Genomic DNA, 18227 nt, shown 5'->3' with positions numbered 1-18227 from the left:
TAATTGGAGTGTGTGCGGAGATGGTGTAAAATAATTGTCTGTTCCATGAGTTTACATTATCGTGCTCATAATGTGGTGACAAGATCCTCAAGTTGAGATCAGAAAGAGATGCAACCAAGAAGGCATATCTGCTTGTTAGAACTCGTCACGCCAAAAGAGAAGTGTGGAGAAGGCTCAATATCCAGCTCAACGAGTCATACAAGGCCGACGAACTTTCCTCTATACACAGGCATATGGAAAACCTGCAAGTAGCAAATGAAAATGGCAATTATAACTCCGCATGGAAAATAATCCGACATCACGGGGAAGAAGAGATCAAACTAATTGGTGAGTGGAAAGACTACTTCTGTGCTTTGCTGAACAATGACAATGGACCACCAACATCTGATCTCCCACCACCCGCCGATCACGACTTCTCTATTTGTGGTAGACATCATCCATAAATTCTGCGTAGAACGCCGCCGGAACAGTGGATTGCCAATGTTATTGTTCCCCTTCCAAAGAAAGGAGACCTCAGCCTCATGAACAACTATAGAGGAATCACACTGATGTCAGTTGTATAGGGTGTATAATAGGATCCTACTGAATAGAAATAGGGACCATGTGTTGATCCTGTAATAAGAAGTAACCAAGCCGGATTTAGACCAGGCAGAAGCTATACACAGCAAAATTCCACTCACTGTAACATTCACTTCAAGAAAGCCTTTGATTCAATCAACAGGAAGATGATGTTTTCTGTTTTGCTGCACTGTGGTTCTATAATACGCGTACTGTATACTAATTCACAAAGCGCCGTAATGGTAGATGGTAACAACTCCGATCCCTTCCTAGTGACTACTTGAGTATTGCAGGGGATGTTCTAGCTCCATCCCTATTCATTATTGTCATCTGTAAGTCCTGGGATCAGTGTTTTTGGTACATCATGTTACAGGATAATGCTGAATATCAGGCACTGTCCATGTTAGTAATGAAAAGATCTATACCATCATCAACACTGTGCCTCTTATCAACTCTGTCAAATCACGACAACTACGATTCCTGGCAATCCTGGCACATATCCTGAGGATGCAGGAAGATGAACCATGCAAACGATATGCTCCCTACATCCCATTACAAGGTAAAAGAAGACTTGGATGAGAGGCAAAGAACTTTCTACTTGTATTATGTGCAAAAACTGTTGGGGGATTTCGACAATTGTTTACTAGTAGTCATTATCACCTTTGCTTCAAATCGTTGTACATGGAGAAAATTTTTAGTCCCCTGCTAGCTCCTGCTTCCCAGCCGAATAAAATAAAATGAAATTAATGTAGTGAGTTTGCCTAAAAAGGCGCATTTAAGGAGACCATGATTTTGAGTTGTTATTTTTTGGGAGGGCGGGGGATAAAATTCCTGATATTATCATATTTGTTGAGGTTTGAGATGATACCGGTATTTCACTTACTGAACCTAAATACCAAAAAGTATTCGTCCGAACTGAAAGGCACTTGTAAAATTTTAAAAGTGTGAGGAGCTTTAAAACATGACTCATAAAAGTGGTACGTACTCAGAAAGATTGAATGGCCCCCTGCAACCAAATAATACTTACTGTACAAAAAGAAACAGCGTGAATTCATTAGACAACCAGGAATCCGCGAAGTTGTTATTGTAGATTCTATAAAATTTGACCACGGGGGAATCAAACTTTCTGAGTACGTACCATTTTTAAGAGCTATATTTTGAGCTCCTCCCATTTGCTAAAAAAATGATACATTGCAAGTGCATTTCAGTTTTGACAAATGCCAATTACTGACGACGTTAAGGAAATATCACCTCAAACCCGAATAAATTTGATAATAATAGAACAATGTTTCATAAAAATGAAATTGTGTCCCCCACAAAGTTCAAATTCAGCCTCCTTAAAAACCAGTATGAGCACCATAGTGTAAACTCATGGAAAACACATTTTCTATAAAACAATTATTTTCAGAAGGACATTATGCGTATTCAGGATCAATTCAATATGTGTGATGTGCTCTTAGGCCCCACAAAAATACTGTGCAAAGATGGGTAACCGACCCCTAAAGGTAATCTGTATTGGGACACTACTGTAGAGCAGATTTCAGTTAAAAACAGAGTTTAGAGAACTAAATGAAATGCAAGACGTGTGTTTTAAAATATCGAGTTTGATCCAGGTCAAACCATTAATCTAATTTCAAACTTTTTTGTTGATTTATTGTCTGTATTATGACCATTCTAATATGTGGTGTGAGTTTTGTGAGCAAAGGCAATACAGAAAATGCTTCTTTGAAGGGGATCCCATGGATCCGATTTGAAGGTGTTAAAATTATTCTCAACAAGTCGAGCGAAATATAATGTAAACCCATTTTAGTAAAAAGGGAAGTTTTAACTTAAAAGTATATTATTTCTATGCTTCAAAAGCTCAAAGACTGTTGTATGATCCCGGGCCATTATCTGTTTTTTTACCTGGTTTGACCTGGTTTGGTTACCAAAAGATTCAAGGTTACGACTTGTTTTACTCTTGCTTTCATTGGTTTTCCCCTTATTTTTCCCTTCTCTTCACTTTAATAATACTGCATATCTATCATTTTGTTGTCATTGTTGCAAGTTCATATTGTGTAAGTTCAGAAGTTCATGTAATAATACAAGAGGAAGTTGCCTAATAATTCATCGCCAATTCGAATGTCAATGTAGTCGTTCCTGTTTTAGGATTTTCGTGAATGATAACCAGAGTTTAAATAAACTGACTGGATTGTATAGCGCACAACCATTACACCCTATAGCAAAAAAGTTTGGTTGTTCACCACCACACGCCAAAAAACTCTGTTTAATAAAATGAAAAGAGCAATAAGTACTTTTTATTGTGTTGTTTAATTGTTGTTCAGTGGCGTAGCGTCATATGGGCACGTGGAGGGGCCTAGGGGGGGGGGTGCCCCCAATCGATTGCAAAATTTAGAAAATCTCTAATGAAAATTGCCAAAACACGGCTTGTGCCCCCCAACTCTAACTTCCAAAACTTAGTCCAAATATGCTTTTTTCCGCCTGGTTAGATCGCTGGTATTAGAGGCCATTGTTGATTCCAGATATTTGAAGTTAGATACAGGTTTTAACCACAAAAAAAATGATACAATTTAGACAATTGTATGAGGCTACCATGTCACCTATTAATTATATTATTAAGTTATTTCCCGGTCGTCAAGGTACTTTTGTAAGGTACTACACAAGCTTTGTTTTAATAAAATCGGTGATCTACAAGCGAAGATATGACCGAATATGTAAAGTAGTCCGAAACAGCTTTGGCCACTTTCGTGTCTTTGTGTAGCAAAAGTGAATGAATTGATTTGAATCATAAACCATGTGGTCGGTGCTCTTAAGATGGGTAATTTTAAAGAATGGGACATTTGAAGTAGAAGGCCTATCTTAACTTGCAAATTTGAAATAAATATCATATTATTTATTTACTAATGTCAATTAAGTGAACGAAAAACTTGTTCTGAAATCTTTGACGATAAGCATGAAAGTTTATTTTACATGGTATACACTTGATACGTGCGAACATGGCAAAATGTGGCAAAAAAATAGGAAAGGAACCAAGAAAAGTTTTTCGGTTAGTAGTAGTAAGAGTATGAGCGGCGTGAGCCGCGAATATTCTTACAAACTAGTAGCACCCACTGAAATGCTCTTATAAGCAGGAGGTGTGCTTTTATGGCCATGTGTCTTGGTTTTAAACTTGTCATCAACTCCAATGTGTTTATCAATAAACCTGTCACCAACTGCAATTCCTTTACCTTTCACAAGAGTTGACCTACATGTGGGGACACAGCAGATAATTGGGTCATTAATTGATTGGGTCTGAGGCTATGGTCTGAGGGAGCAAGGTACATGGTCATTGTATGTGCTTAGATTTATAGGCTGCGTTTGACCGATTGGGGTTGTGTGACAACCTTGACTGCTTTAATATACTAGTAATATTCTTGCCTATCCTTTTTTTAAGTTCCATTCTTCCTCTGCATTTCTTTCAGTCGTTCCTTCTATTCTTGCGTTCTGGTTTTTCTGTTTTCTGTGCTTCCTTACTTTTTTACCTTACTTTCTTTCTTTCTTTATTTCCTTTTTTGTCTTTCCTTCCTTTTTTTTTCTTGCTTTCTATCTTTAAAAGCTGGTCTCTTAGGGAGAACATTCTGTTTCAAAATTTCAAGTAAGGTGAAGGTTAGAGTAGTTGTCTTTGAAAACCAAACTATTAACGAGTATCTTAATCAGCTAGGTCCTTCACATTGTGACGTTTCAAAGATCAGTCAAATCAAAGATTATGTTATTGATTATCTTAGTAGTAGTCAGAGTATGAGCGGCGTGAGCTGCGAATTTTCTTCTACTTTCATTAAAAGGTGCAAGTGGTCGCTTAACAAGAATACCCTGCTTCAGTTCTGTAAGAAGGTGAAGGTCTTCATATGCAAATCCTAAATAAAGTATTTGGTTTTGAACCCACCTCTGTTTACAATGTCAATCTGTCTCAATAATCTCTTATCCGTAAAGTATGTCATATGTCTGTTATCACTTATTACTATAATTGAAATGTTCTCTTTAGCAGAATAACCTGGTCCAGTTCTGTATGTCAGGTGAAGGTCTGAGTAGCTAGTTGTTTGCATGCAAATCCAAAATAAAGGTACTGGTTTTGAACCCACCCACGTTTACAATGTTAATCTGTCTCACTATTCTGTCATCGGTCAAGTATGCTACATATCTGTTGTCACTTACTACTGTAATTAAAATGATCTCTTATTGAAAGTTCTCTTAGAAAGACCCGATGCACAGGTCATATTGCATTGTAAAATTTTAATATGGGAAATTATAGCACTGCTGGAAGAGGGTACGGTGTGCTACTAGCCAAGATATTATATTATTATATAATATGAAGCTTCCATCTATACCACTCATTTTTAGTACTGAATGACGTTTAAATCAAACTGTTCAGTATTTTTACAAAACTGTTCAATATATCTTGATACCCGCACGCTCATCACAATACCCAGAATGCACGCATCACACAAACGCAGTATTCACGTAGAGCGTTCACAAACAGTGATTGAGACTAATTTTGGTACTGCACGACTCCCTCTGATGTGCAGCAAGTCATGTTGTCCTGCGAAGCACATAAGCAGCACAAAACTGCAGCTAAAATACGGCGATTTCATCGGGTATAATCTGAGTTAATCAGGTCAGTATCTTAATATTGACGGTGCACAGAGAACATGGTTACTCGTTTCACGGCGGTATTGCAGTAGTTAGGCCTACAACATTTTCACGGTAAGCTTACTCAATTGTTTGCGTGGTGCGTGCGTGTGCATTCAATCAACACAATATTCAATAACAAGGCCAGCCTAGCCTTGACTAGGCCTAGCCTATGTGTATGCCTAGGCCTGTGTCTATAAACAGCCTTGTGTTTCTGATGCATGAATGTTTTCATTTATGAGTTTCAGTCAGCTTCATATTATATAATAATAATAATATTGGATGGCTTTATTTCGGGTTGTATGAGAATATACTGCACTTGTTACATGAATGATATTCAACTCGCCGTACCGGCTCGTTGAATATCATTCATGGCGCGTGCAGTATATTCTCATACAACCCTCAATGCCATCCAATATTATATAATTACTGATATATTACTGCATATCACATTTATGCCATGACCCCTTTTATTTTGTTTTGAAAAGCATAATCATTAAAGTAAATTTTACACGATGCAAGCTACGTCGCACAGTGGTCCAGGGCAAAGGCAAAGTGTGCCAAAAGTCCAAATTGGTGAATATGAAATTTTTTACTTTTTTAACTTGTTTCTGGAAGAAAACATCATAAAGAATATTTTTCTACCATTATTTAATTTTTTGGTGATTTCCGGTAGTGTCATTTACCTCCGTGAACATGAAAAAGTACAAATTCTGCTCCTAAAGTGTTCAAAGTGGCATCTTTCAAAAACGAACTGTAACTTTATCAAGGAGAATGCCGCCAACTGCTTATTGCACACGATTCTTACCCATAAGTAACCAAATTAGAATATAAATTTCAAATTGTGATTTAAGTTTTAATTTAGGAGTTAGGGTCAGTCAATTTGGTCCAAAATGCTCAAAAATGAGGCTTTTTGGATAAAATTTGCATTTTAGTTAGGATTTCCACCGATTTCCGCCAAAATTTTAATATGGATATTTGGACCAAAGTCTAACCTTTTCATTGATACTAAAGGAATTTGCGACTATTTGCGACTCTACGTGACAGGTCATGTTTTAAGTGTCCTATATATTCCATTTTGATTGCGCATCCACATGATACACATATACCTATTAACCGCAAACGACCGTAGTACTTGGACATGTCATACGGCTCTCACTGGTTGTATTATTGTGAGCCTGACAAAGACTCACAAACCAATTTAGAAGATGGGTAAAAACTTCTGCATTAAATTACACCAGTTCATTATACCTGTAAAATGTCAAGTGTGTAGCAGAATAAATTGTATGTATAATTAATAATAATTAGGGTTAGGGTTAAGGTTGGGATCGGGGTTTAGGGTTAGGGTGCAGAAGGTATTCTGCCCGGGTATTCTGCTGTTATTTCTAAAAAATAATGTAAGAATGTTGTCACAGTGAAAATGCTGCAATTTGACTTAATGCTGAAATTAAATTGGGACGTAAACCCAGCAAAATCAAAATATGTATTTTCTTTCAACATAACGTTTTTAAAGGACTCACAGAAAATTTAAAATGTCGATTCAAGTAAAGATCATAACGTTTTCATATTAACTTGTTTACAATGTTTATAATAGGGTTTAATTAAATGTTGTACATGATGTTCTTTGAAAGTTAGCATAACATTTTAGCAATGTTTGGCAGAAAACGTTTTATATCATAACATTTAGACAACATTTTAATAACATTTATTGAGAGTATAGTTGTTTTAAATCCTTTTCATAATCTTTCTTAAAGTCGAATTAATAAGTTATAAAACATTATACAACTTTGATTGGTTTGTATAACGTTTTAATATGTTTTATGTTTGTGCAAGTTTAAAGAAACTCAGATGAAATAATAACATGAATACGGGTCTTAAAACCGCTGAAAATGATGAATTTCAACTATAATAATTACAAAATACGTTCTCATGACCATGACAAAATGGTTGACCCCACTCAAAATGTGCATTTTGATAACATACACATTATTAAATGTACTTTCATCTGCTTCCACGGGTACACAAATTCCCAAAATGCTAATTTGCCTTTCAATATGTATATTTACTTTTGCAGTGAAAATTTAACTAACGAATCAAACCTCAATATTTTGAGAACGTCATACGTTTTTAAAAGTACTTTCATCGGGCTCTTTGAGTCGAGAAACGTCCAAAATTGTCAATTTCGACAAAATAAGACAAATATATAACATATAAATATTAAAAATTCACCCGACCAATTAAAATTAAGCATTTTGATGACGTCATACATTTTAAAAATCACTTTTATCATATTATATGGGTCCACAAACCCCCAAAATTAAAATTTCGCCTTTCGGTGTAGACAAAGATAATACATAAGCATCGAAAATTTAACCGACCAATCAAAATTCAGCAATTTGATGACGTCATACGGTTTCAAAAATGGCTTCAATGAAATCTGCGGTCCCCCAAACCCCTAATATACCCTTCTTTTCATGTTTATCTGACGATTATGTTCCGTTCCTACTTTTGGCACACTTTGAGGCGATTCTGGACCACTGTGCGTCGTAGATATGCGCGAAAATGTTAAAAATGGCTCAATTCATTTTCTGGACGACACAGTTGCCATGACCTATTTATTTTTGTCTAAAATTGAAAATTCAATTGTATAATTTTTTTAATTGTTACAGTCTGTACATGCTTGATAGGCTCTCCGTACAAAAGTGGTGTTTGTGGATGTGGGTTGCAGTTGACTTCTGTCATGGACTCTGTTTGGGGTACTCTGATGATGAGACCTATATGTTATGGTCAGTTGTGCATGAGTATACACAGGGTGTAAGACAGGAGTACCGGATTCTAAAATAAAGAAACAGCAACATTTTGTTTTTTACACCCAAATAATGGGTCCTCGGCAGTAAAAAATGGGATCGGCAGCGCCTCACCCATTATTTATGTTTTTACTACCAAGAACACATTATTTGGGTGTAAAGGATTCGACATCACCCTTTATTTCTTTTTAATTTTATATTAGTAGGAACCATTTCTTGTATTTGAATTGCACATCGTTGAAAAGCACGACTGTTGCTCAAAACATTGTTTACAGTTATTTTATTTAAAAAAACTGGTTCCATTTGGTCCAAATTTTTATTTTCCTTCAAGAGAATGTTGTGCCACTGAATTGCATTAGAGTGTGAAATACATTCAATAATCCAGCTAATTATTGATTGCAAAATCTCAGGATAGATTCATTTCAAGTGCAATCACATGAGAAGTCACATGAAATATCAAATCAAACATTTAACCTGAATGTTTACATTACTCGTAAGAGACAAATGCTAACTTTGACACCATCAGTAAGATATACGTTTTTTGTTGTTGTAAGTTACTGAAATTTGACGTTGATTTGGCTTTTTCAATAAAAAGACAATTTAAAGACAAAAAGCAAATACAAAAAAAAAAAAAACTATAAGTGATAATTTAATTAAGTAAATGACCGGTTGTTACAGGCCTGGGTTGTTTTTGCAAAGTTAAGAGCGACCTCAAATTACAAAATATTTTCTTCTTGTTTTCTAGTTGGCTCAGTCAGAGAGCTTGGTTGCTTTATAAATTGAGGGCGACATTTCAATAAAAGAGAGTTAAAAAAGTAAGTACCACTATGGTAAGTATATCTCATTTGAAATAGTTAATATCTTATCAGTTCGAATATTCTTCAACACCTTCATGATAACAAATATGTGACGTGTCATGTCAAAAGGAGGCACTTTTGGGAAGGTTATCAATTTTGAGGTTTTTATATATCTTAAATAAAAAGATATTTTGCTCCACAAAGCCGATTTCCCCAATGAAATCGGACATTCCTAAGCGAAGATATTGAGTTCGGAAGTTGTGGTATTATAAAATTTGAAATTGCGATATCGGCCTTTAAAAATATTATTGACAATGTTGAGGGTAGGAATTATCTTGAAAAATGTCTCAAAAAATACAAGATGCCAGTTATATTCCGGTCTGAAACTATCAGACAATATTTTTAACATTAATAAAATCACAAATTCGCAACAAACCCAAATTGTGAAAAAATCACCCACCGGCAGATTTTTGGCTATTTCTCCATTTACGATCCTGCCCAAAAGTGTCTCCTTTTGACATGACACGTCACATATATCAAACCACATTAACAATCCCATTGATTTTACGAAAGTGAAATACGGTATTTAAAGATTTAATATATACATTATGAATTTTAAGCAGAACTTTACCCCGGGACTTTGCTCTCTAAAAACACACTGTCAAGCATACTTGTTTACCAGTCCATTAACCACAAGTACTAAGCATGGTATAGTACAAGACGCGCTAGATGTTTGATGAGAGATTAACTTTCGCGTCAACACAAAAGCGCCGCAAATACCACAGATAGTTGTGTACGGTGTAGTTAATGGTAATGGCGCGGGCCCGGAAGATTTAAACCATAGCGAGATATGGGCGACCAATCACAAGGCAGATCCATTTAAAGATGCATTACATCATGGCCAATTTTAGTTAGGCCAGAAATTGGCCTAACTCTCACCGCAAGGCAAAGTCAGTAGTCCACTTGGAAAGCTAACAAACAGAGGGAGTGCGGTGACTGAAAAGATCAGATACAGATGTGAAAATCTATCAGTTGCACACAAATCAATATAAATCCGAGTTAATAGCCAGAGTATGCAAAATGGGCAAGTGGACTATGGATAAGTGTAGACAGTAGTGGAATCATTTTGACAACTTTAATCATAAAGTCACAATCACATGTTTGATTAAAGAAAGCACAACGTTCAACAATATAGTCACATTTTTGAGGTCTAACAAAAATGTTGGTTGGGATGTGATTTGGAAAACTTTGAACTTCTAAAGGGTAGATCCCTCTCAGACACACTCAGTGTCACGTAAAGGGCTTATCATTATACTATCAGTCGCAAGCGGCAGAGTATCAAAGTTGCCTTGAAGTCAACTAGCTTGCAACTTGACGCTCCAGCATGCTAGTGATGTTACATACATGTGCAGTCGCTCTTCCGATGGAAGTGATGTCATAAAAATAAAACGCTTCGCTCATAGTGATTGCTAAAGTATGATATGACCTTCAGTTTATTATACCTAGATTTTGAGGTCTATTCTACTGTAACCAATCATGAAATAGATATGGCTTCCATTGGGGCTTCATTTCAAGGTGGATTTGTACCCCCCCCCCCCCACATTTCAAAATGGATTGACATCCTCTTATTTTATTTTAATTTCTCCATTTGAATGTTTACATTCCCGCTCGTTCATGGCTAAAAAAATGAATCCCTTCATTGCTCACAAAAAAAAATTGAATGACTGCACAAATGCTAAATGTTGCTGGTATGAGCATTTCCCATCAAAAGTAAGTAACAGGTCAGAAAACAGTATGCATACATAATGTAAATGCAAAAATAAGGTCAGTTGGATTGCATCATGCAATGTCGATTTCTAAGGGATTAAAAAAATACCTATAGGCCTGCTACATTTAATGAATAAGAAACATAATAAAACTTATTGTTCTCCATATTGCATTACATCATGCAATATCGATTCCTAATAGAAGCAAACAGGGGATTTTTAATATTTTTACCTATACTACATTTATTGAATAAGAAATATAATAAAACTTATTGTTGTCCTTAGTGGTTCAGTGCAAGTGCAAACGTGGGCAGAGCAGAATTGGCAGACAATACAAAAAATAAACTACCTTTGTATTACAATGTATGAGCGAGGAATCAATCAAAATTCTTTGCATTCACTTTGCTAGTTGTCATTCTTAATCATATTTTGAATAACACTTTGTCTGAATCAGCCTATAGAGGTTATCCACTTTACTCATGCGTGACTTCTAACAAAAGGCGCTGGTTCCCGTAGTATTCCTCATTCAAACTAATTCAATGAACGACCTCGGAGTTACCTGCATGACTTTGGCGGGCTATTTTGAAATAGTCATGGTTGCACATACAGGTACTTCTTTTGAAAGTCCTAAACAAGGTATAGGAGTCGCTGGTAGGATATGCAGCTTATAGAACACGGATAACCTCTATTGTACAGACAATGTATTATTGATGACACGTGAAAGGTAGTTTGTGTATCTGCAATTCTGTGTAAGTTGGATGATCGCAATAGTACTATTCTTCTTGTCCTGTAAATCTTAATTAACAAATAATTGATAGGAAATTGTGCATTAGTTAATGGTATTTTGCTTGCATAATTTAGGGCCAATTCATAATTGATAACAACAGTCCCCATTATACGTGTAACCCATATATTGCATTGTATATGGGACACTCATGGACCCATACTATTTGCACACAGCTGATTTTCGCATGCTTGTAATGTAATCTTCATAAGAACAGCTTCTAAGCTGAATCATTGTTCACTTTGTGATAAAAGCATGAGAATATCTACACATGAAGTGCATGGTCCAAAGTTCATTTTAAGATGTGGAGCTATTACAGATTTGAACCCTAGTGACCTCTCTCTAGAGGTCACGAAAGGTCACACAGGGGTAAAATGTGAAAATACTCTAATCTTGTCGACAGATACATCAAATTATTCATCAGATCACAAGGATTTCACAAATGTATAGTTAATGCTATCTACGACTTATCGTTACAGAGTTATTCTACAAAAACTTCATTTTGGGGTAAAAATGACACATTTTGGTTGTACAGGGGTAAAAAATTCAACTTCCTCCGATTTTGACAAACATGGTGGCAAATTGTCCGTTCAGCTGACACAAATCATAAAAAGAATATTTTTGCATATCTACTGTGTTAACCTACAAAGATAGAGGTAAAACACTTAAAATGTCATTGGCTGGCCATAGGGCCCTGTTGACCGTTGCATTTCCACTGCAAATAACAAGTAAAGAGTACATTTTAGATGGTAAGTACTATACTATTTCTTGGTTCTTATGTCAAGACAAATAATTTGCCACCAATTTTGGCAAAATCAGAGCAAGTTAAAATTTTTACCCCTGTACAACCAATGTGCTCTTTTTACCCAAAAATTAGATTTTTGTAGATTAACTCTGTAACTATAGGGCGTAGATAGCATAAATTATATATTTTTGAAATCCTTGTGATCAGACAATTAATATGATGCATCTGTCGACAAGATTGGAGCATTTTCAAATTTTTACCACTGTGTGTCCTCGTTAGTGGTCAAATCTGATGTGGCTCCACATCTTACAATAAACTTTGGACCGTGTACTTCATGTGTGGGCATTCTTATGCTTTTATTACAAAGTGCACAATTGTACCAAATCTAGGAGCTTAGCAGCTAAACTATCATACCTTCTCACCCCTGCATTGAGGAAGCCAGGGAGTTATTGTTTTGTCTTGAAACGCCAAAGAACATGCTAATCAAGAAACTCAAGATGAATTTAGAAACCACACTTAATATAGGATTGTATGCTGGGAAGATGATTGATCTTTCCACATATTTCATTTATGTAAATCTATGTTAATTAAGTGATATTCAAATACGATATCAATATTCATGAAGCAATGAACCAAGCAGTGGATCTTTGATAAGTGCATTTCATGCATTGATTTTTTTCAATGCTTGGATGCGAATTTGTGCTCACATTTTAATATTCCTTCTTCTGATTTTTAATACTGTAATAACAAAATACCTTTATAACAATGATTGTTTTATGATGTTAAGAATGAGTTTAATGACTGATAATTTTGTTGACATTATGGCAAGTCTCAATGAAAGCTAGCGACTCTGTTTCGAATTTGCGGTGAAATCCATGATGGCATTACTCTCAACTTGAGACGAGACAAACTATACAGGGTGTCCCAGAAAAAAATTACCGAGCGAATGAATTTGGACGTAAGTCGAGACATAGATATCAGACTCCAAAAATCATAACATCAACTGGTAGCCCATCTTATTCTGCATCTTATACGTCAATTTTACTTGAATCGGTTGCATGATTGTAAAGAAATGAGCGATTACATAACGCATGCGTCAATTCACTTCATTCCAAGTTTGAAAGAAAGATCATTCAACACAATAGTTGTTAACTTTAAAGGTCGTCATGTTTTGGTCCGTGAAATCCATTTCGTTCTTTTTTAAACAATCTTTTTCTTGCAAAACATTAAATTAGGTTTTGTTCAAATTTGAAAACCTGCACGATATTGAAAATGAAAGCTTGCATGATGTAAGATGATGCTCGGTACTTGTAAATATATTTTTTCGTTAATGTTGATATAAATGGTGCATAAAGAATTATTACATGAAAGAATTCCAGCTGGCTAAAACAATTTCTGTGCACACAAAAATAAGTTTTTGGAATATTATGTAGAAATTGTAATACAAAGTTTAAATCTGTCAAAACTTCAACGTTAATGTTGCATGGTGTCAAAAATCACACATAAACTTAAACTGTAAGCACTTGATCCTTGTCATTCTTGGCCCAAATGTTCTTTGAAAAGTTAAAACAAACATAATCATTTGCACAACCTAAAGAATTAAATTTGGAAAGCTTCCAATTGCAGAAATCAATGTTTTCTCGGACAAACTTTTAATAATCTTCAATAAAACCATAAATAATATAACACCGTCAGATTATAAAAATATAATGTGGACTAAATTTAATGAGATACACAAACTTTAGGAAGCACCTGTGATCAAACATGGAATGAACTGCATTGATGCGCGCATTATGTAATTGTTAATTTCTTCGCAACCAGTCAACTGAATCAAATAATATTTTCGTATGTGATGCACAATAAAAAAGGGTATGCGCTACATTTTTAATTGTTTGATTCTGATGTCTACTTCTCGACTTACGTTCAATTTTATTCACTCGGTATTTTTTTCTGGGACACCATGTAGAAGCGATTTAGAGACGCATTGGAGAAGAAATAAGAAATATTTCACAAAGCGACATCAGGCGTTTCAACACAAATTAAAACACTTCTTGGTTAGAATATCTACCACAATAATAATATGCTTTCGGATGCAATGTCATTTTTCTCTCTACGTCAAATTTTTTTAAGTAGCTACCTGCATCAAATTTTAAGGCAGATTTTGAGAAAACCGTAACCTTTAGGCATTGTGTGTGTTCACTGATAGAAACGTAGTTTGAATTGTTCTTTTCTTATTAAAATTTCTATAATATCTCGCTCCAATATATAAATTATGCCCCGATTAAATGCAGATAATTATATCCTTGTCATCGCAAGTCCTAAGGTTCGTATCAAAGTGCGTCAACGACATTGTTTATCTAAGAAATCAGGTAACTTCCTCTTGTATTATTAGATGAACTTCATGAACTTAATATTTAGATAAAACACAATAAGAACCATAATCAATTCCACTGCCACTTTTAACCACATCAATTGCAACAATAACAACAATATAATTGATATACAGAATTATTGAAGGGGAAAACAGGGCGTTCTGCTTTGTTGAATCTTTTATGTTAACCTTACAGTTTTCGGTGTATCCTAGGTGTAAGATAAATAATAATGGTAAATAGTGCCACACGCGTAAACACCGATTTGGAACAGAAACCACTGGCTTAAGCTTAAGGGCGTAAACCACCAAATAACTTCTCCATTGAAAAGCACGTAGAAATCAACTTTTTTAAGCGGCGTTTTCTACCAGGCGTGACAATTATTTTCACTTTTTAACGTCATCCCTGTATTAATTAAGGACTGAAATTTCATTTTAGCTTCAATTTTGGGGAACTTTACAGATTCAGTTTTTTATTAAAAAATGTAGAAAAGCGACGCCGCTATTTCAACGCCAAAACTAGCATTAAAACTTGTTCCGTTAGCAGTAATTCGGACGGGGCCTACTTTTCTTGTGAAATCGATTTGTATAATTTCATATCTATTTTAGTCATTAATAGGTTAGCATCTTTCATTTAAATCAGAACATGCCAACCTCACGAAGAACATGGTCCCTAAGGACACCACATTGTCTCATGTAGCCATATACGTTTAACCGGAACTCATCACCATTGCACCTTTCGCGCAGTGATTTGGTGTCATGCGCCCTTGAATATAAGTTATACACATGCAGGTAGGGGTCAAAGATTATAGGGATAATAGGAGTCATTTTGAGGGGCACGTGAAAAATCATCTGAGGTCATCCTACTCCAAGGTCAAAGGTCATGTGGGGTCAAATGTCAAAGTTTACCCGATCGAGCTTCAACTTGGCGTAAAAGAGGGGAACATTTTGCCCTATTTTGTAATTTAAGCTCTATGTACAGGTCTGTACTGCTATCATGTTCTTTGGAAGGGGGTCCCAAATATGTCAGTTACCGGAACCGTGATATGTAAATCCCTCTTATATCTAATCACAGATCCAGGAAATCTGTGATCTGATGTTGAATTTGATTTTTTTATTTATTTATACCATTCGGCCCGTAGGCCTGGCACAGCCCAATAGCGCAAAAGCAATAAATTAAAGGGAGGCCAAACATCAAAACAGCAAAATAAAAAGAAAACTTAAACCAAAAACACAGAAAAAACAAACACCAAAACAATTAGGAACTGGCTAGCCAAGATGGGCACGGAGGGCTGACTTAAAGGATTGCAGAGAATTACATTGGATAATGTCCTCGGGGAGGTAGTTCCAGAGTGTCGGAGCATTAGGGTAGAAGGATTTTTGGCACAAGGTCAGACGACGGAAAGGAGGAACGATGGCTTGTGAGTTCAGATTACGGAGTGAAGGCCGGGGGTGAGGGTTGTAAGGGTTAGGAGAGGAGGAAAGATGATGGAGGATCTTATACAGGTGACAGAGAGTAGCATAGTCCCTGCGTTTGGAGAGTAAGGGAAGGTCAGACTTCAGGAGAAGGTCCTCGTGGCTGAGATTCCAGGACTGCAAGATAACCCTGGCGCGAAACGCTGACAAGCCTTTGGGTTAAAAGAATGCTAGCGTAACGCGGGAAAATTTTGAGTCACCAGCCCGAAATGATTTCATAACTCCCTATTTTTGGTGTAAAAATTATGATACCCCTATTTTTGGTGTTAAAATTCTATGACCTCCGTAAATTCATGACCCCCTCGGTGGACATTTAAAAATGGTGGGGAGGAAGGGGAAGAAGACAAAGGGGACTACTGAAGAAGAGAGACAAATGGCTAGAAGAATAACAGCTTAAATTAAAGGAAAGTGTGGCAGGAGTAATCTGTGGACCAAATATTAGCCAATGATATAGCAAAAGGCATGTTGTAAATAAAATATAAAAAATCAGAAATAATCAACTTAATGTGACTTTTTTTATATTGTATTTTGTCATGAGGGCGACACTTTCTGTACACGGATATAAAGAATGTGTGGGTTGAGACAGATCTTTGAATGAGTGTAGCCAAGTGTAAAAATTTAGGTTAATATAGGTTAACCTGTCGAGCATTTCAGGGTAAAATAACGCTTCTAAGTCATACATGAACTAATTTTAATATTGAAACATAAGTTTGCCAGGGATTTTCCCTCTTCGGTTGTTATCAAGTTTCACACAAAAATTGTGGTTAGTATTAAAACCGAACAAAAAAGAATATCGGTCTATTATTTGACAAAATTGCTATGACGTCCATGTCGGTGTAAAACTGCACGTAGTATGATCAAAAATTCATAAACATATTCACAACGTATTCATAAACTCTGAAGAAAAACAATTGTTTTTTGGACTGCGCCCTTTTCTATAAAACTTTGCACCATATCGTGGTCAATTTAGAGTTTCTGGTATTAAATGTGGAGCTAACAAGATTGGGCACACGTCCGTCAGCACTTTTAAATTTAAAAAAAGATCCGAATTCAGTACCCAATAAACTGTATAAAGGCCGGTTCAATGTGTATATTTATTTTACTAATGCGCGCGGGGGTTCTTTAAGACGAACTACGTATTAAATTAAGATGGCATAGTCCACGATCTAAAACATAGACTTGTCGATGGTCGGGTATCTACCAGGTTTTAATGTGCATCCCCCAGGACTCTACCAAACCAACTTTTTAGCTTCCTTTTATGGTCCTATAACACATTCAAGATGTTAACAAAAAATATTTCCCGGCACTCCGGCCATATTCAAGGTTAAAGGTCAACACAGTGGTCAAATTTCAAAGTTGCTCAAATCTGGTTAACAAGCACACCAAATTGTTTCTCTCATTGTAAGGATTCAGTATAGTTTGACCTACCTGCGACTTACCGTTCTTGAGTTATAAGCAAAAAGGTCAAATTTTGAGCGGTGGTCAGTTTTTTTGGCCACACAGGGGCCAAAAATTAAAAATGCTCCGATTTCAACGCAAATGGTCTCAAATTGCTCGTCAAGCAAAAGTAAGTAAAAAAAGGAATTGTTTGCACTGTCTAAAATGCTTCGTTATTGACAAATTGGCCATAAAGGTCAATTCCCCCATTACAGCCTACCCAGCAAACACAAAACGTTTTCGACATCATTCGCAAAAGGTTATAAAAGGTTGTCAGAAAACGTTTAAATGTCGGGTTATATAAAGGGTACATTAATGGTATAAAACGTTTTCATAACATTAAATAACATTTGTTGGTAATTTACTGCACATCAAACACAAATGTTTTACAAAAAACATTTAAATGGGTATAAAAACGTATTAATAACATTCCAAAAACATTTTTGAAAACTTAGTACAAATCATTCTAAACAGAATGTTATTTTGGGGTTGAACAAATATTTTGCAAAAATGTTTGCCCAAAATATTTACAATAACGTTTTTAAAATGTTTTCACGACCTTTATATAACCCGACATTTAAATGTTATTAAAACGTTTTGTAAAAAACATTTTAAGAACATTTCTGTGTTTGCTGGGTGGAAATATTTTAACATAATGTTATTTTAGTGTTGACAAAATATTTGACCAAAAATGTTTGCAAAAATAGTTTACAATGACATTTCGAAAACATTTTAAAAATATTGTTGTAGTGTGTTTTCATGCAAAATGTTTTAAAACGATTTCATGACCTTTATATAACCCGACATTTTAATGTTATTAAAAC

This window comes from Amphiura filiformis, chromosome 17 (genome assembly GCF_039555335.1).
Source record: "Amphiura filiformis chromosome 17, Afil_fr2py, whole genome shotgun sequence".
Lineage (NCBI taxonomy): Eukaryota > Metazoa > Echinodermata > Ophiuroidea > Amphilepidida > Amphiuridae > Amphiura > Amphiura filiformis.
This window is presented reverse-complemented; position numbering follows the sequence as displayed.